Source organism: Miniopterus schreibersii, assembly GCF_964146895.1.
Source record: "Miniopterus schreibersii genome assembly, chromosome: 2".
Lineage (NCBI taxonomy): Eukaryota > Metazoa > Chordata > Mammalia > Chiroptera > Miniopteridae > Miniopterus > Miniopterus schreibersii.
In genome coordinates, this window is record NC_138102.1 from 121659357 (window position 1) to 121680617 (window position 21261).

The following is a 21261-nucleotide window of genomic DNA, read 5'->3' on the forward strand; positions in this document are numbered from 1 at the left end:
ACAGCACACAGAGCCTTAGCGCAACTTGACTTGCAAAAGAGTTTCGACTTCACCTTGTGTGTGACAGGTAGCTAAAAAAGGCTTTAGCTGTATTTGCATTTTATGAAGATGTCTCTGGAATCAGAATGGAGAGTAAATTGTGGATAAGAGAGACTGGAAACTATTTGGAATGTTCCAGGCGAGAAGGGATAAGGATCTGAATTGAAACGGTAGCAGGAGGAATAAGTTGAAGAATTTCAGGAGAGACAGCAGGAGGCAGTTAATGGATTTCTTGGTCAGACGAAGGACAGAGTCTAGGCTGACTACATCAGTGAGGGCCTGAACCACACACATGTGCTTAAAATACGGAGCTCCATGAAATAAACACAGTGACAGAAGTATATCTGAAAATGTTTGCTTACCAAAAAGGGGTTCACAAAAGAGCAAAAATTACCCAAATATATAATTGTCTAGAATTTAGGCCCTAGAGGGTAAAATACAAGACAAGAAACCCTTATAAATTCAGACAGTTTTATAGACTCAATTCTAATTATTTTGAAATTGAAACAGAATTCTCTCATCAATGGGGTAATCCCTCAAAAGTATTTAGCAATAATAATAATTACTATTATTAGTTAATATTACTACAATATTTCTCTGGGGTAAGTAATAGTACTCCATTTTAGAGATGAGAAATCAGAGAGAGAGTGGTTAAGAAACTTGCTTGAGGTAATAACTGGTAGAATTAGGATATACATTCTGATATAGGTAATAATAAGACAGAGTCACAGTCTTGAATTAGCTGTGTAAAAGTAAAAGATAGGTATATAAACAAATGAAATTATGTGAGGTCAATGTTAAAAGTACGTACAATGTATATACAATAAAGACTCATGGAGGCAGTGGTTAATAATATCTCAATAATACGTGAAACAATGAAGGAAAGGTTTCATGAATTTTGGATATTGGCCAAACAAATAAATAAATAAATTGAGTCTTTATGAGAGAAGCCCAGGATATTCAGGAAATAAAGAGAGTTCAGGATTTTTAGAGAGCAGGTACGGGAACGCCAGAGCAGATTACAGACACAGTAGGGGAGGAAGGCAGGCTGCAACTTAGTGAACCTTATTAAAGGCCAGCAGAGCGGTTGTCAAAGTGTGATCTGGGGACCCCTGTGGTCTCCAAGACTCTATCAGGCATTCCATAATGTCAAAACAAGTTTTATAATACTAAGTCATATTTGGCAGACAGTTTATTGAAAAGGAACAAAGTGAACTTGTCAGCATAAGGTAAACAACTGACAGTATTTATTGCCAATGACAAAATTAACATTTTAGAGAAAATTTAAATTTTGGCAAACTTGTGTCTGCCATCATGAGCTTGACAGCTTTCTCATAGTTAACACTTTTTGATGAGATTTGGGGAAATATCAATGAATGTGATTTTTTGATAGTATATAATGAAATGCACTAACCTTTGGAATATCTGTGTAACTCAGTGAACCAATATTTTCCATATAACCCAAACATGATATTACAAAATCATACATGGGTAAAAGTTCCTTTTAAAGTGCAAGTTGCACCAATAGATTTTAACTTAACAGAATAAAAAAGATCATTAATATTATTTGAGATCAGACATTTTAACTACCCTGTAAGATCTACTATTTGCAGAGATTTGGTATAGTATCAAAGAAGTATATTCACAATTACCTGAAAAATGCTATTAAAATATTCTACTTTGAAACTACATATCTATGTGAAATATGATTTTTGCCACATACTTCAGCCAAAACAGCATATTACAATAGATTGAATGCAGAAATATATAAAAAAATTCAGTTGATTTTTATTAAGCTAAACACTGAACGTTCATTTAATAAGAATATTAAACAGTGCTACTCTGCTCATTATATTTTTTTTGTTTTTGAAGTGTATTATTTTTTATAAAAATGTTATTTGTATTACTATATCATAGAGCTGTTATTTTAAATGAATTAGTAAATACTCGTCCCAGTTTTAGTTTCTAGAAGAGTAAATACACATAGACTTAACCTATCTAAACAATATCTTTTGGAGGTCATAAATAAATTTTAAGAGTATAAAGGGGTCAGGACACCAAAAAGTTTGCCAATCACTATACTAAGTTTAGCTGAGGTTTTATTTGGGTCAATGAGTAGAAAAGCAGATCTGTATTTAAAACATGACATTTATGCAGGCGGGAGATGGGCTAGGAGATGACCACCTCGGTGCAAGTTCATGGGGCTTTACCTTATAAGTAAAATTTGGATGAGAGATTATTTTCCAATTTCAATTACTAAACAGATTTAATGAGGTAAGAAATGTTCCACCATATACTGATACCCACCTTAGCGTAATGGCTTTTGGTGGTTTTAGTATATTCATTGTACTTAAGAAAAAATAGTTAGGTAACAATAAATGTTCACTGCAGATGCTCAACAGGGAAAAATAAAGGTGGGTGGAAACTGCTCTGATATCTTAAGGGTGTTCATGTGGAAGAAAGAATTAAGCTCATCTGCTCCAGTGAGCATAATGAGTTCCAGAGGTTGGAATTTAAAGGGAGTCAGATTTAAGAATTTTGTGACAATTAGAACTATTAAAAACCGGAATGGGCTTCCTTATTTGGATGCTAATTCCTTGAAGAGAGCTACTATTTATAATGTGGAAGCTATGCAAGTCACTATATTGGGCATTTGACATGATATGAATTTATTTCATTCTTACAACAATCCTAAGCGATAGGTATTATGACATCCCTATTTTATAAATGAGGACACAAGCTTAAGAGTCTCGGTATTTATCCAAAGAAATCCAAAACACTAGTTTGAAAAGATAGATATACCCCTATGTTCACTGCAGTGTTATTTAAGATAGCCAAGATACGGAAGCAACTCAAGTGCCCATCAATAGATGATCAAAAAAAGAAGATGTGATACATATACACGATGCAATGCTACTTGGCCATAAAAAAAAGGAAAAAAAAATCTTAAATCTTACCATTTATGACAGCAGGGATAGACCTAAAGGGTATTAGGTAAAGTGAAATAAGTCAGAGAGAAAAAGCCAGTCAGAGAAAGACAAGTATCATATCATCTCACTCATATTTGGAATCTAATGAACAAAATAAACTGGTGAACAAAATAGAACCAGAAGCATGGAACAGACTGATGAATCTCAGAGGGGGGGGTAAAGGAGTGAGAGGGGTGACTCAAAGAATTTATATGCTTATATTGCATAACCCATGGACACAGACAATAGTGTGGAGAAGGCCTGGGGCTGGGGAGGTGGGGGTGAATGTCAGGTGGAGGAGATCAATGGGGGGAAAAAAGAAGACATCTGTGATACATTGAACAATAAAGATAAATGTTTTAAAAAAAGACAAATACTATATGATTTCATTTACATGTGGAATCTAAAGAACAAAATAAATGAACAAACAAAACAGAAACAGACTCAGAGATACAGAGAACAACCTGATGGTTGCCAGATGGAAGGGGGTTTGGGGACTGATTAAAAAAAGGTTAAGGGATTGAGAGATACTAATTGGTAGTTACAAAACAGTCACAGGGATGTAAAGCACAGCGTAACAAACATAGTCAATAATACTGTGATGACTACGTATAGTGCCAGGTGGGTACTAGAATTATCGAGGCATCACTTCTTAAATTATATAAATGTCCATTATGTTGTACACCTGAAACTAATATAAAATAATATTAAATGTCAATTGTAATTATAAAAAAAAAGAGTTTCACTCTTTATTGACTTACCCAAAGCTACTCAGCAAGCAGATGACAGAGGCAGGATTCTAACTCAGGTCCTGTGATTTTCCTCCTTGGGCTTTTGGACAAAACATGCAGCAGCAGCTGTGAAGAATATTGTAACAGACTGGATTAAAAGCTCTGCAATCTCTTTTAAGCACTAAGACTTTTTTAACTACTTGTGGAAGGGATTTGGTTATTTATCTTTATATTCTCAAAGCTTTACTCAATGCCTAGAGCATAGTTTATTTTCAGTAAGTGCATGTTAAATTAATAAGTGAAAATTTTTTATAATTATAAAATAAAAACTAATACAAGTCCCTGCTTAGAAAAGTTGTTGATAGGTTCTTTTTAATCATCCTAATGATTAAGTTATATTTAGTATATGTCAATATTACTTGGTTTGACCAAGTTAAAAAATGAGTGAAAGTCAGTAATATTGTTGAAAAACCTTCAATTCATCAATTCTGCATAGATATGACCTGAGCCCAGGGGAAGTGAGTCTTTAAGAGTTGTATTAAATTATTTTGTATGTTGACCTGATATGATTGGGTTTGCATGCTAGAGAAGCCAGAGCAAGCCTTTTCCTAATGTCTTTTTCTCAGAAGTCGTGTTATATGAATAGTAAGTCACTGGCTATGTTTATCTTCCATGAACATCTCTCAGGCAGCTCTTGTGGGGTTAGAGAAGGAGAGCTACTAAGTACTTGTAAAATGATGTGAGTTGCCTCCAAATTCTTTATTGTAGCTATGGTTTATCATATTAAGACAACATGATAGAAGAGAAATGTCAAAATAATAGGAGTCAGAAAGATTTTGTCCAGTTCTTTCCCTGTCACTAGCTAGTGTTGAACTGCGGCTACCAGATGAATAAAAATATGAAATTAAAATTTTAACATCACTTACACTGTAGAAAAAGGAGACAAAAGAACAGACATTTTCTACCCATTTGTGCTTAAATGCATCAGAAGCTTGATTGCTAGGAACGTGCTCACGCCTACCTTTCTCTTCCCAAGCATCATGACACATCCAGCTGTAAATTTCAGGTGTTCAGACATGACCGTTGAGATGAAACATAAAAGCATTAAGTTCAATCCTGGCCGGGTAGTTCAGTTGGTTAGTGTTGTCCTGATGTGCCAGAGTTTCAGGTGTGATCCCTGTTCAGGGCACATACAAGAAGTAACTGATGAATGCATAAATAAGTGGGAAAACAAATTGATAGACAGTGGCCCCTCGGTTTTCGAATGTGATCCGTTTCGGGAGACCGTTTGAGCTCTGAAACATTTGAAAACGGAGGGATCAGCAGCCGACAGCTGGGCCTCAGGATCAGCGGAAGCCGTGGGGCATATTCCACTTCCGAGGCATGTTCGAAAACCGAAGCATTTCCTTCAGGTTTACAGCACTGGTTAAACCAAAATGTTCGTCAACTGAGACATTTGATAACCGAAGTACTACTGTATCTTTCTCTCCCCCCAAAAATCAATAATAAATAAACATTTTCTAAAAGCTGTGACTGATAAATAAGCAGCATTCACTCTTATTTAAAAAAAACAACATCAATAAGTTCAGGAAATCAGTTTTCCCACTTGGAGTTAAGAACGCTTGTATTTCATATGCAAATTTATGCATACAGCATGCAGATTTTATGGTCTCTAGATTCTCTGACAGTATCTGTAGCCTTATTGCGTAATGACCACTGTTGATGTGGGATTTCACTGAGCAGATTTGGACAATAAAACCTGTGGCCAACATGTTGGCTGCCTGTCTGAAGCAATGCCAGGTTATCTAGCTTGTCAGTGATAGGTTTCTGTAGTTAGATCTGTCACCTTGAAGTATAAAATGAGTTAATAAAATGATCTTTGTGTTTGAAACATAATTTGGCAAATATATGTATATAGTTTTTAATTTCTGAGAGGGAGAGAAATATTTGAAAGAGTAGGTCTAGCTGTGCAAGGAATGGTGTATCTGCAATTTAGCAAAAATGAAAACAAGTAAAACATATCAGTAAAGAATGCATTGTTCTTCTTAAAATTTAAATTGGCAGATATTTTTAACTTTGGTGACAAGGCTTTCTGAAAAGGCCCACGAAACAGCTATGCTCAGACAATGTAACTTGGAACTTGCAAAATACTAAAGAGATGAGGGTGAGGAGAAGTTTCCCTCTGTTGAAAGCTTTAGTGGCAACTATTTTAATTTCTATTAAAAAATGCACATGGTGCCTGGCTGGTGTGGCTCAGTTGGCTGAGCATTGTCCCATACACCAAGAAGTCGTCCATTGGATTCCCAGACTGTGCATATGCCCAGGTTGCAGGTTTGATCCCCAGTAGGGGGCGTGCAGGAGGCAGCCAATCGATGTTTCTCATAGATGTTTCTATCTCTCTCTCCTTCTCCCTTCTCTTTTTCTAAAAAATCGATAAAAATATATTTTTTAAAAATGCACATGGTTTGTGGTGTCTTACAGCTTATTTAATAATGTTATCAGATGGAAGGCACTTTAGACCTATGCGTATCAACAGAATAGTCATTTGTAACAAATTACATTTTGCTTAGAGAAAAATGATAATAGAGTTGGGCAAGTGCATTCAAAGACTGAATCATTTGCATTAGAATAGAACCCTCAGTGGTTCTTCCTAACTCCCCCTGACCTCTTCCTCATAGCGCAGCATTATCTCTATGGATGGCTGTCTCAGCTCCCTTTTATGCCCTTCCCCATCAAAGCCACTCTTGTTATTACCCTGCTACTGCTATCTCCCTTTGCTCCCTAAGTGCTGTGTGCTCTTGACTGGTACTTCCCAGCCATCTGCCCACTACAAGTCAAATAAGCACTGATGACACTGATACTGATGTAATTAGCTAGTTATTAATAATAGGAAAGAAGCAAAGGGAAGGCCAGACATCATAGGCATGTTCCCTGCAAAACACTGGGGGAAGGGGACTGGACAAAGGGAAGATAAATCATGACCAGTAAAGTTGGGGTGACATAGGGAAGGTATTTGCTGTCAGTCACACCTGGGCACAGTGGTCATTGTCTAGAATGGGTGTGACCTCTGAAGATTTGGGATACTTAACCCCCTAAACAAAGGAGTTTGCTCTCTTATGCTCTTGGTTGTCTTGTGACTCGTGTGACTCTGGGCTTGTGGGGCTCTTTTGCTCCTGCTCCCCTGCATTCGCCCATATGGCCATGTGGACCTTACACACAATGGAGTAATGGACTGCAATTAGCCTTTTGCTGAACCAGACCTGGCTGCTACATGGAATGGAAACTCTGGACACTGGCTTTGCTTTTAGTTTACTGAAACTCCAGCTACACTTTTTCTATGATGAGATTAAAGGAAAAGGGACTTTGGAAACCCAGGGATGCAATTCCACTGAAATAAAGCTTTCTACCACATCTCATCCTCCGGTGGCGCCTTCCGGAATGCTTATTCCAGCAGTGTCCCAAGGACCCCACTCCACTAGCAATGGGGAAAGACGAGGCACATTCTTCTCCAATAACACCACCAAGAGACAACGTGGGGGACAAATCCTGAATGCTTATGGGGTGGGGCACAAATGTTAGTGTGAATTTAAATACAGTTCAGCTTATGGTACTTCATTTTTGCAAGCTCATTGCTCTAAGACAAATCTCTTTTTCTTCAAAACAGGGAATTCAATTTATTTCAACAATGTTATTTTACTTAGCTACACATAGCCACAAGACATTTTATGTCACTTGGAGATCCAAGGATTCTAGGGCAGAAGTCCATGGACTCACTTTGATCTCCATAATATGTTCTTTTTTTCCTTCAAATATCTACAATATCTGTGTAACATTCATTAAAAGAAAGTCTGACTTGAACACATCTAGAGGCTGATGCCCTGTACTTGCCCCAAATTCAAATACTAAGCAAAGAACTAAAATCTGCACCTTTCCCCTATCTTGTTGTTCAAATTCCCATTGATGTGGTAGGCTTACTTTGGCATCTGTTTAAATAAACAGAACTTGGCATAATATAAAAGTGTTAACATAATTTTTTAAAATAAGTATTTAATGATGTTCAAGGAGCTGGTTATTCCAGTGAGTAGGTTTATCACACAAGCATATTTAAAAGTGGTAGAGATATTTTCCTATTTTAGACAGGCCCCTATCCTAACAAAACATTCTCATTAGGGCATTTATCCTCAGCTAGCAAATCAGGGGCACTGGAAAGACAGAGGGAGTGGTGTTGGAGACTTGTACGAAATTAAGGCTTGAAGAAGACTAGAAATGCTGCTGAATTTCAGGATACATCGACCACAGTAAGAATGTCAATGGAGTTTAAAAATACCATTTCTTTTGAAGGACTCTGGTCAGAAAGCTAAGCAAAACTGAGGATAAACTATTTGATTTCCAGCATCTCATTTTGGATCTTTCAATCACTCCATCAGCCTCTCATTTATTTCCTAAAGCCTAGGCTTTGGTGAGCTTGCCTCGTTGTCACTAAATTCTTCCACCACTGTCCTGGCATTTGCTGTGTCATCCATGACAGATGGGTCTGCCTTAGTCTTCTAGTTGATACTTTCAAGGCTACCCCAAATATTAGGACATCTGGTAAGGCTCCAAGTCCATATACTGCAAAATACCTTTAAAATACATGCAAATCTGTTAAATTTCTATAGGGACTATTTCAATCTTCTCAGTTCTTCAGACCATAATACATTCCCCTAGAACACCATCTGAATTCATATACTCTTAGAGTTTGTGTACTTAATTTCCAGGTGTTCAAACACTTTAAAAATCCCTTACTGCCTCCTATTTCCATCTGAACTAAAATCGTTAACATTTGTATAATATGTATATTGTTTTCAAAGAACATATATATTTTTCAAAGAACTAGTGTTCAAAACACTCTCAGGAAGGGTTTACAGAAGTAGAAAATGAAATTTCTCTCAAAGCTGCTGGAAGATTCATGGAGTGATTTGGCATACAGTTCTTTCATTCTCAAACAATACTTTTGCCATCATAAAATAAATCATGACTTATTTCCAGTGACTGATATTGCATATGAGTAGGCTTCCTTAGTCCTTCACTGGGAATGCAATGTGCTGTACATTCGGCCTCAAAGACTATTCAGAAATAATTAAAGCTGATCAAGTCATATATGTTTTTACAGTCATTTGGAACCATATTTGCTCAGAGGGCGTCCAATTTCTTACATTCATTTATTCATTCATTCATTCATCATACTGAACACCTTAAACACGTTATTTCATTTAATCCTAACTTCAACCAGGCAAGGTACGTTTATTAGCCCGGGTTCTCCAGAAATAAAGAAACAATATGACATGGTATGTATGTATATAAGTACACACATACACACACACGCACACATATACACACATATGGAGAGGATATGAGAGTGAAAGAAGGGGAGGGAGAGAATATGACATTTTAGGAAATTGGCTCATGCAATTGTGGGGATGATAAGTATGAAATCTTTAGAGTAGGCCAGCAGATTTGAAATCCAGGGAAGGGCTGATGTTGCAACCTTGAGTCCAAAACCTGCCCATTGGAAACCCAAGCAGTTTCCATGTTGAAGTCTTGAGGCAGAATTCTACCTCCTTTAAGAAACCTCAGTTATTTCTTTTAAGGATTTCAACTGATTGGTTGAGGCTCACCCACATTATGGAAGGTAATCTGCTTTATTCAAAGTCTACTTACTTAAATGTTAATCACATCTTAAAATGCCTTCACAGTTAGCATCTGCACTGGTATTTGACCAAACAGCTAGGCACTATACTCCAGGCAAGATGACATAAAGTTAATCATCACAGTGTATATTACTATATTTTATACATTAAGGTGTTGAGGCTCAGAGAGATATTTACTGGCATTCACTTAGATAATAAAGAATTTGGGGATTTGGGCCAGTTTTGCCCCAAACTGTCATGTTTTGGGCATGTTTTCCTCTATATCACAATGCATGGTGGTATATTACAAATCAAAGATAGTATCCCATCATTTTAAGTATTTAAAATTATTTTTGGTGGAAGATGTCAGGTCACAACTTATACATTCATCCATCCAATAAATACTAATTGAGAATCTACTATATAAAGACACTGTGCTAGGAGATGGGGACAGAACAGTGAACAGAACAGACAATGGCTCTGCCTCCCCATCGGTAAAAGAGACAATAAACAAACATCAGACCTACCCATATCAAATGCTACAAAGAAAAACCAACCCACGTAAGGATGATGGGATGATTCTCTGTGGTGGTGGTGGTATTTGAGCAGAGACCTGAATGAAGTAAGAGCATAAGTCATGTAGATAGCTAGAGAAAAACATTATTTTCAGTTAAAGGGAAAAGCAAGTGCAATCATCCTAAGATGGATGAATGCTGGAGCAGAAAGATTTAAGCAGACTTATGGAGTAATGGAGTCAACATGGCACAAACAGAACATAATTGTTCTAAAAGCAGAGGAAAATCAAAAGGAGCTAGTTTAGGAGCACTTAGTAAGGGAAAGAGTCTTGAAAGTGAGTTCTAAGCAGAATGTCTGAAATTAGCAAAAAATAAAATAAAAAATAGGAAAACAGGAACAACTTAGGTAAATGCACTGCCATCAAATCTACACATCAAATCAAAATGAATAAACATGGATTGTTTGTCTATCTTTTGTTAAGTTGTAGGAGTTCCTTATATATTTTGGATATTAACCCTTTATCAGATGTGTCATTGGCAAATATGTTCTCCCATACAGTGGGCTCCCTTTTCGTTTTGCTGGTTTTTGTTTTTGTTTTGCTGTGCAGAAGCTTTTTATTTTGATGCAGTCCCGTTTGTTTATTTTCTCCTGTGTTTCTCTTGCCCTAGGAGCTGTATCAACAAACACATTGCTAAGAGAGATGTCTGAGATTTTGCTGCCTATGTTTTCTTCTAGGATTTTTATGGTTTCACGTCTTACATTTAAGTCTTTTATCCATTTTCAGTTTATTTTTGTGTATGGGGTAAAAGTTGATGGTGCAGTTTCATTTTTTTACATGTACATGTCCAATTTTCCCAACACCATTTATTAAAGAGATGTATGTTCTTTAACATTGTATGTTCTTGCCTCCTTTGTCAAATATTAATTGAGTGTAATGGCTTTACTGGTGGGAATGCAGACTGGTGCAGCCATTATGGAAAATAGTGTTGAGTTTCCTAAGAAATTAAAAATTGAACTGCCATTTGACCCAGTGATCCCACTTCTAGTAATATATCCTAAGAAACCCGAAACACCAATCACAAAGAACTTATGCGCCCCTATGTTCTTAGCAACACAATTTACAATAACTATTATCTGGAAACAGCCCAAATCCCATCAGTAGATGAGTGGATAAAAAAGCTGTGGGACATTTACACCACAAAATACTGTGCAGCTATGAAAAAGAAGGATCTCTCACCCTTTGGGACAGCATGGATGGGACTGGAGAGTATTATGCTAAGCAAAATAAGCCAGTCAGAGAAAGACAAGTAGCACATGACCTCACTCATATGTGAAATATAATAAATAAAATAAACTGATGAACAAAATAGATCCAGAGACATAGAAGCATGGAACAGACTGAGGGATCTCAGAGGGAAGGTGTGGGGAGAGATTAATCAAAGAACTTATATGCTTATATGCATAACCTAAGGACACAGACACTGGTCTGGGGAAGGCCTGGAGGTGGGGTGGATGTGGGGTGGAGGAGATGAATGGGGGAAAAAAGGAGACATCTGTAATATTTTCAACAATAAAGATACCAAAAAATACACAAACAAAAAAAAAATGAACAATATGGATAATTATAGTGGTTTGACTAAGACAGTCTATTTTTGTGGAGAAATCGTGTTGGTAATTGGGGGTCTAGAAATCACACAAGGGAGAAAATAAATGAGTTTATATGCAGGCTGAATATGTATGCATTTAGCAAATATCAAAAAACTTGGTGTGAATTGATTAAAAGAAAGTTAATGAAAAACTGAAAAAAGAAGTTTCAATTTAATATAAATTGAAGACATGGTCATTGTAGGTGTTCAAAATCAGAGGCCAATGCTAAAAGTATATTTAAAGATAATAACAAAATTTAACAATTATGAGTGTTTTCTATGTGTTAGGCGTGTTTAGATGAATTATCTTCTCTTTTTCTTATAAAAACCATTATGACATGAGATACTATTATTATATCCTCATTAGAGATGAGAAAACTGAAATAAAGAGATATTAAGTAAGTTGTCCAAAGTTTCATAGCCAATAAATTGCTGAACTGGAATTTGAAACCAAGCAATCTGGCTCCAGAGTCCAAGCCTTAACTAATAGTGATTTCCAAAGGAGTCTAGCAACCTCATTTATGATATGGCCGAGCAATCTTTATGGCACATAGTAAGCTCAGATCAAGTTTGCTAAATTAAAAGAAAATTTAATTATATTAAATGGGATTTTTTAAAGGTAAAGAAATTTGGATGTAAAATATAGCAGTATTCCTGTTTTACAATGATGATCTGAACCAATAAAAAATATAGCCATGTACAGCATAGGGAATACATAGTACAAAATATTTTGCAATGTATTACAATAATATTGTAATAAACTATGTATGGTATCAGATGGGTAGTGCACTTATCAGGGAGATCACTTCGTTAAGTGGTTTAATGTCTAACCAGTGTGCTGTACACCTAAAGTTAATATAATATTGTATGTCAACTGTAATTGAGAAAAAAAATCTTAATGTAGCCATGGACACAGAAAGAGGGCACTATCACAATTAATTTGATTTAGAAGGTAAAGGGGTGAAAAATTAAAGATATTTTTAATGTTGGAAAAGTAATAATATTAGGAAATTGGCAGTGAGAACACAATAGTTTATCGTGTATTATATCAAACAGAAAGATTCAGTTTTATTTCATTCTCCAAACCCTGTGAGGTTTCTAAAGAATTATCATTTCCATTTTATAAGTAGCATAAGTCAAGTATATGCCCTAAAGCTTCACTGATAACAAGTGGCAAAGGGAAGTTCAAATTTGGTCTGTCTGAATCCAAGAGCCATGCTCCTTTACTCCTTCATGGTACTTCAACTTTTGAAAGGTTGGGCCTCAGGGAATTCTCCAAGCTGTGCCACAGATTGTCCAGATATTTAAGCCAGAAAGGTACAGTGATTCAAAGCTAACAATGCCTATTCAGGAATTATCAGCAAACTATATAAGTCAGTGTGCATCCAAAAATAATTCAGAAAGGTAAGCGTGGTGGTCTAGGAATGACGCTGGGGAGTGGGTGGTCTAGGGGAAATGGGTAGAAAGGGGGGCACCAACCAGTGACGGCGTGTGAAGAAGACTGAGAAGCTATTACTCTCTGGCATATAAGTTCTTCAGAGCAACAAAATCCAAAATCTTAGCAGTGGAATGATGCCTCCACCACACAGTTTCTGCTGTGTCGCCTGCATAAGCCAATGCCATCTGCCACGGAGGCGGAACAGTGGTGAATTGGAACAGCGGTCCAGATTCGTTTTTGAAAACTTGGCAATGACTTAACATGGCAATGTGACTAAAGTTTGCAGGGATGTAAGAGCTCCCCTGTACTAGCCAATTTATTGTACATCCTTAAACAGAAAACAAACAAACAATAAAACCTTGCCCAATTCACAAACGATTTCCTGTGGCTTTATCCTGAGAAACAAACCTTCAAAATAATCACCTAGGTTGCAAACAATATATTCCTAATGCTGATTGGGTAGGATTTCATCATGGAACATTAATGAGTGGGTTGTATGGATGTAGGGAAGATGAGGCATTTGGAGGGGAGGGCCTGACTCAGAATATTGGTAGCCACAATCTGTTACATGGTACACCAATAGCTTTTGAATGGGCTAATTTATTCTTTAGCATTTAATTCTAGCTTTGGAATATTCTACAACAGAATAAACCAAAATAAGTCACACATTTAAGATGTGAGTGGAATCTCATAAAAATTGATCTTGTTTCTTAAAGATAAGCCAAAGGAGTTAAGTTATCCATTTACAGTAGTAAATATTTATTAGAGTAAATATTTATTTTCTGGCTATTCCACTTTTTAGAAGGATAGCCAAAAAGTATCTGGGGGACCAAAAAGTAAGCTTATTTGAGGGACACACCCTGGGCAGCTAATACTGGCTTGCTTAAACTCCCAGAGCACTATTTGAGCAGATGGAAAATTCTGCTCACCTCAGAAACTATTCATCCATCCCTGGGGCTTAATTGTCCCAGGTGTTGTGGCCACCTGCCAGACTTACTTACAACAAATGCTGGCTTAAAAAATGGGATATTGAAATCTCACAGCTTCCTTAGGACATGGTCAAAGAGCATATGGGATTGGAAATTAAAGCTCGAATCTTATACCCACCACTCCTGCCATGGCAGCTTCTGCAACGGAACAGACAAGAAAGATTGATTAGGCAGGGTGAGCTGCTGACATAAACTGAAAGCCAGAGAAGTTTTCAAGGGTAGAGGGTGAAGAATTCAGGGATATACTGGAAACTGAAAGCTTAGGAAATAATGACATTTTCAGACAGAGCTATTCATTCAATATTCGTGGTGAAAACTACTGGTCATTTAGGTTTTCATTAGCAAAAAATCCAGAGACTTAATGAAAAGAAGCAAGGAAATAGATCATTAACAACAACAACAGCAAAAGCACACATTCTTTTAATGGCTTAACTCTTTATGACATGTATTAGGTGTAGGATATTCTTGAAACTGCCCATGTGAACTACCTGTGCCATGGGGCTCTGTCTGCAGCATCATTCATTAACCAAAGCTAGCCCTTCAGCAACTTCATAATCCATTTTCAATCTGCTAAGAAAACTAATACAAGCCCAGCTATTTTCTGTCTTATTTTTTCTTCTTCTTTAAAAAGAAATACATTTAGTAGTTTTGAAAATAGAACGGAGATTACACTTTAATATTGTTTAAAATGTAAAATAAAAATAAATAAAATTTAAAATTAACATTGAAAGTCATTAAATACTTTCATTCCATTAAGGAGTTAGGGGGCCATACTATAAAGACAAAATTCTAGCACTTCATTACCAAACATTTCTAAAAGAGAGCTGTGTTTTTGTTTCTCTACTCTAGATATTTTTCTCTAGAAGTTCCCTCTTTTCCCTACTCCACCTGCAGACGGAAGACCAGTTCATATTTCAATGTCAATGCCACTTGACCCTTTCTATAAATGTTTTTAATTCCTGTTCTACATGAACATTTTAAATAATCTCTGCTTTCTGCTTGAAGGTACTTGAAACGTAAACAGTTCATGGTCTGACCTCCCTCTTAGCACAACCTTCATGGCATGAAAAACTCTAACAGGATGAAGGTGGGGGCCCATTCCACACCTTGCTAGCAGCTTCCAATTTTGTCCAACTGTGTGTACATCAGCAGCTTCTCTGCCCTCTCCCTCCAGCACATACATTCTCAGCTCATCAGCCCCTATTGATTATTGGTTCTCAGGTAACAATAATTCATTTTGGTTGTTGGTCCATTTGCTACCAGTCTTATCCTCAGCTGTAGCAAACAGACCCTGTAAGGCAGTTTTCTTCTACTTCACAGCAATATTTTCAGGGCATCTCCTAAGAGCTCCTTTTCCTTCTTAAATTCACAGTAGCAACTACACGTAGCATAGCTCTTTCAGGAAAACAATTGTTGCTTATTTGGGTTGCCTAGGAAAAGAGCCCACGTGAAAGTCTCGGATGTGACCTTGAGTTCCAACCTTGCCACGTTTCTCTTTCTCTTTGTGCTTTGTCCTTATATCCACATGATTTTAAAAATGATCAAACAGAAAACACTCTCCTAGATTATGTGAAGGATATAAATTTCAATGAAACATGGTCTGAACCTTTAAAGGAGCTTAAAATCCAGTTGAGAAGACAGGCACACACAGTTAATGCAGGGAGTAAACAAAGGCCATAAAGGAGAGAGTTAATTCCTCTCCTTTTACCTGTTGTAGTATTATGCAGGTATGTATTTAATATAATACATACAATCTTGGTATCTCAAGCACCAGAAATCTTCACTGCGAAGTAAACAGAGCTGAGCAGATGCAGAGGATGCCCTCATAATTTATCCCAATAGCATAACAAATGTGAAAAATCCAGTTTGGATCTGGAAGTCGCAGTATGCCTATCATTTCTTATAGCAAATTTCAAACTTGAATATGCAGAGACTGTAGAACCCAGTCAGTATAAGTATAAAAACAAGCATTCTGACCTTAAAAGATAAGAGTAGTATTATTTAAATGACATATTGGGAGTTATACTTCCAGATGGATGGTGAAGCTATTCTACAAGTCTGAAGATTGATTCCAATTAAAAAATTATTCCTTTCAAATGATAGCCTTAAACACCTCTTTGAAAATTATCTTTATGTTCTTAGCACATCGTTTTGAAATATTTTGAGGTCTTTCCATCCCCTGTCTCTGTCTCTCTCTGCACCAGCCTCATCTACCTACAGGCAACAATCATCACACCCCTTCTTGGTTTGTAAATACTGAGAACCCAAAGTAGGAGCATATCAGAGCTCCATTGCATTTCTCTCCAATGATTGGAATTATGTTCTTGCCAATATTTTTTGTGCTTCCAGCTTCCCTGGTATCAAGGTAGGCAGACCTCCCAGAGTTGTTACTGCTGTACTGCTGTAATTTGAAAAACACTGCCACACAGAGACCTTGCTCCTGTGTCCCGTTGCCTTAGGTTAGACTACTTGAAAATTGATGACTCAGACATGCCTTGAGCTAGGTTTGTCTTACTTGGCCTTTGCAATGTGGAGATTGGACTCCTTTTCTTCCTTCCTTCCTTCCTTCCTTCCTTCCTTCCTTCCTCCCTTCCTTCCTTCCTTCTTTCCTTCCTTCCTTCCTTCCTTCCTTCCTTCCTTCCTTCCTTCCTTCCTTCCTTCCTTCCTTCCTCCCTTCCTTCCTTCCTTCTTTCCTTCCTTCCTCCCTTCCTTCCTTCCTTCCTTCCTTCCTTCCTTCCTTCCTTCCTTCCTTCCTTCCTTCCTTCTTTCCTTCCTTCTTCCCTTCCTTCTTCCCTTCCTCCCTTCCTTTCTTTCCTTTTTTCTTTCTTTTTTTCTTCCTTCCTTTCTTTTTTTCTTTCTTTCTACTTTTATTTTATTTTATTTTAAACAGGGAGATTTTCTGTATTAGCCAGTTAGGAGATACTGGATATGATACTTTGGGAATATAATAGGTTTGTCCTAATATTAGGTAAAAAAAGTATTTTGACAAATTCTGGGAATAATATATCTGACATATTGGTAATACAGCATAGGATCCCACATGTACTGCTACAAATATAAAACCTGAATTTTATGTGTGAGTCTGACTCTGAAGGCACTTCCTAAGAAGAGTTCACCAAACTATCTACATTCCCAAGTGATTACTTAAAAGATCATTTTTAATTTAGAAATATGTTTCCTTCTCTTCCCAAAACGTATTTTATTGTCATGTATATTTTTAAGTACATAAGTAAGCTAAACTCTGGTAATAATACATACTAAGCTATATATATATTCATTATCTTCTTTAAAAAAGTTTTGTTTTAGATATCATGGGGTATTCTACTATATATTTAAAAAATATTTTTTCCCAAGTTTATTTATACCACTGAGAATACCAGAGGTGTAAAATCACTTTTTATTTTGTTACTTTTCTACTGCTCCAAGAGATTTGCAGAATTAATGCAAATATTGATTAATGTACATATTATTAATTTATATCTCTAATTTTCACCTCAGTAGCTCATTTTTTTACTTTAGAAAAGTATCAGAAGATGTAAAGTAGAAATTTTATTTTTCTTTCAAAAAGCAAAATAAAGTTCCTAAGTTTCCTCCTCAAAACCATGTATGCCCTAATTTTATTTTTTGTAGTAGGAGGAAAGTTTGGTTTCCTACCTATTAATTATTAGACTTGTTTGTGGAGATGGCCAGTGAGATGCAATCAGAATGTCTTTGGGTAAAAGTATGATGATTACACATGATAGTTTGACAACTGAGACTTAAAATGTGAGACAAATGTACCATAAAAAAAAAAAAATCTAGAGTCTTTCTACATTTTAATCAATACTCTGACTACTATGTGCGACCTGAATATACTCAACATTTCTCCTTAGCCTGGAACTATTCAACTGTTACAAAATCTTTCTAAGAAATTCATTGCTGGCTCTATAGGCTGAGGCTGACTTCTTGGGATACATGGCTCTATGAGAATAAATAGAGCCACTATCAACTTTCAGTGATATATTTCACACCGGCAAGTGATTTAGTTAGCCCTTTCTCAGGTGTTCAGAAGCAAATTAAATTTACAATGTTCGAAGCCAAATAATCTATTCCTCAAACCCCATGGTATGCCCATGATAACTGAAGTCCTACACATAATTCAGGTTCTATCTGCTACAATGTCAGAAAGGATTCAATTTAGTAATATTCCAGGGAGCTGAGGGAGGTCAGTGCTCCCTTCCAGGAGTGAAGGGACCAGGGCCTTTGCTGGCATATCAGAAAATGACTTAATTCCTGTCCAATGTGCACACCTGCTGTGTATCAAAGCAAAGATGATTGCTGCCCAGAGATGGTTGCCAGCGGAACTTTGCCTGGCCTCCTTCGCCATGCTTTGTCAGCCCTTTGATATGGGTCGCATTATTCCGTGCATCGGTTCTCCGCCTGCATACACAGAGCATGTGGTGATAAGCTTGTTTTGAATTTGTTTGTGTAGATAATGGATGTTTCAAAGGTCAGGATTACTGAAGACATGTTTTGTTTAAGCTCAGTAGTGATGCATTATTACTTCTGTCCATTTCTTTGATCAATCTGTGATGGATGTGTATGGACTTCACCTATGAGAGCATGAATATTTAGATAGAAAAAAACACTGAACTTGAGCCCTGGCCAGTTTTTGCTCAGTGGTTAGTGCCTTGGTCCTCAGACTGAAGAGTCCTCGGTTCAGTTCTGGCTAAGGGCACATACCTTGGTTGCAGGTCCAATCCCTGGCCCTGGTTGGGGTGAGTGCACTGAACTTCTAAAGTTGAGGCTATCTATGATATTGTAACCCAAAGTTTCATAGCAGCTACACGAGTCATTTGTAGGTTGGCTTGGACACTTCTCTCTTTCTATCAAACTTTTTAGAAACTTACAGAAAACCTGTTTCACTGTTACAGTGCTTCACATAGTCCAAAAGAACTGATAGAGAGGGGATGTACCGAGCAGGAGAAAAAAAACAGTCACAGGTAAAAGATTTAGTCAGCATTTTAAAACATCTCTACTGGAGTAAAGTGTATACCTCTTTACAATGAAATTGATGAAAGCTCTGTACTAAAAGAATAAACTTTGAGCAGTTATGGAGAAAGAAAGACAAATATTCTAAATTCCCACAAAAGGAAATAACCATTCCAAAACAGACAGTGGCAGAAGCCAGATTATCTGTCACAAACTCATTTTCATTGCCCCAACCCCACAGAATCTACACTTAGCAAGGTAATCAATGACATTTTGGTACTATAATCAGAGGTTGCTTTTAATTCTTCAGTCTACTTAACTTCTTTAAAGGGAAGTGGGCTTTTCTCTATCTGTCCTTAAGTTCTAGCGTTCCCAGGGTTCTCACACGTCTTCTCTCAGCCTAAAAGTTCTCCATAGATTACAGAGCATCTAACAATTTCGGTTACTATCTCAATGTTGATGGCTCCCTAAACTAAATGTCCAGCAAAGGACAATCTCCTCCTTCCAGAAGGCAGCATCAGACACAGCTCCACCTGAATGTTTCACACGTGCCCAAAACTATCATTTTCTTCACCCAGCTCCACTCTGCTCCTTCTTCCATGGTCCACATCTTGGCGAATGGCATTTATTCACTCCACCAGCTACTAAAGATACTGTGATACAAAACCAGATGTGCCCCCTACCTTCCTTCAGGTTTCGCCCAATAGTGAAGAATAAAATTTATCCAGAAATAACAGATATTAGGGCTGTCCCAAAAGGAAACGTGCATAGAGAATGTAAAGGAGCTACTTAAAATTATTGGAGGTGGGATTGGGTCATCACTGATTCTCCCTCTTTCTTGTCACCCTCCAACCTAGCGTCAAGTCACATAATTCATAGCTCCTTATACGTTTAAACCCCTTCATTTCACTCTAATTCTACTGCGCGTATTTTAGTTCAGGGCACTCTCACCTTATACTTAAATCACAACAAACAGCTCCTTAACACACATCCATTCTAACTCTCCTTGCCTTCTTCATGTTCTGGAGTGTAATGGACATTGGGAAAATGATTCTTATTGTTGCCATTGTTTAAAAAAATTATTTTGGTCACGATTGGAGAGTCACTCTAAGACATTCCTGTCATGGGACTGAAGAACAGTTGAGTATACATCAAATGGCCAGCTTTTGATAGAGAGCCTGAGAAAGCATCTGTCATGCAGTGTTAACAAAGCAAAGCACAACCTTCTCTGCCACACCAAGCAAACGGAGAAACACTCAACTGGCAGGAAGGCAATTTCACATACCCACAATGTTGTCGCCTCTCTGAGTCTAATTAGAAACTTAAATCCAGAATAGCATGAAACAAATCAGGTTTCCCATCTAAAGATGCCACAGTTGTCTCACGTTTTAACAGCAGCAGCACAGAAGTTAGCGGTGAGATGGATCCAGGTAGAAGAAACACCTGCTTGCATCTTGCTGTGGACAGGAATGCAGGGAAGGAGCCCATGCTCTGAATGACCCCGTCAAAGCCAGTGGCACCCTGGGATGTTGCTGCTGGGACTCTGCAACTCGGAAGAGAGCTGGGCCATAGGCCACCTAGAGGAGGATCTCCAGTTGCAAGTGGGACCTAACCTTGACTGACTAATGCACATCACAGGAGAATTCACCATGCTGAATCTGGTGTTAAGAGATGAAATCGTGTCTCTCTGAAGCAGCTCTAATATTAAGGGTATTAGATTTAATAAGCTTAGGAAAAAAACAACTACAGTTGGGCAAAGTCAAGAGTTTCTTTCAGTTGCTCCTTAAAATTTCCATTCTTCAGGGACACGTTTTAAGTACACACTCCACAGAGTGGCCTACCTATTCTGAACCCATACCCAGAGTCAATTACACACATGCATTCTCTTTCCCAGCCCTCTTTGCTAAGCTCCAGTCTCATATATGACACACTACTATTTACTGAGCCACTACTACATATTTGGTCACAACGTCTTCTACTGACTCAATATTTACTGAGTACCTAGTACGTTCCAGGCACAGTCCTAGGTACTAAGATACACAATTAAACAAAAATGGCATAGTCTCTATTTTCAAAGAGCAGACAATTGAGTTGGAATGATAAACCATAAATAATTACAAGTGCGATCATATTTAATCTTCAAAACAAAATTTAAGCTACTTACTTCAAATACATTTTTCTAGTTATAAACATAATATTTTAAGATATCAAATTAATAATTCGCCTAAGGTCATGCAGCTGATAGGTGGTGAGCAAGGTTGGAATGTAAGTCACCTTAGCTTCACAGACTGCA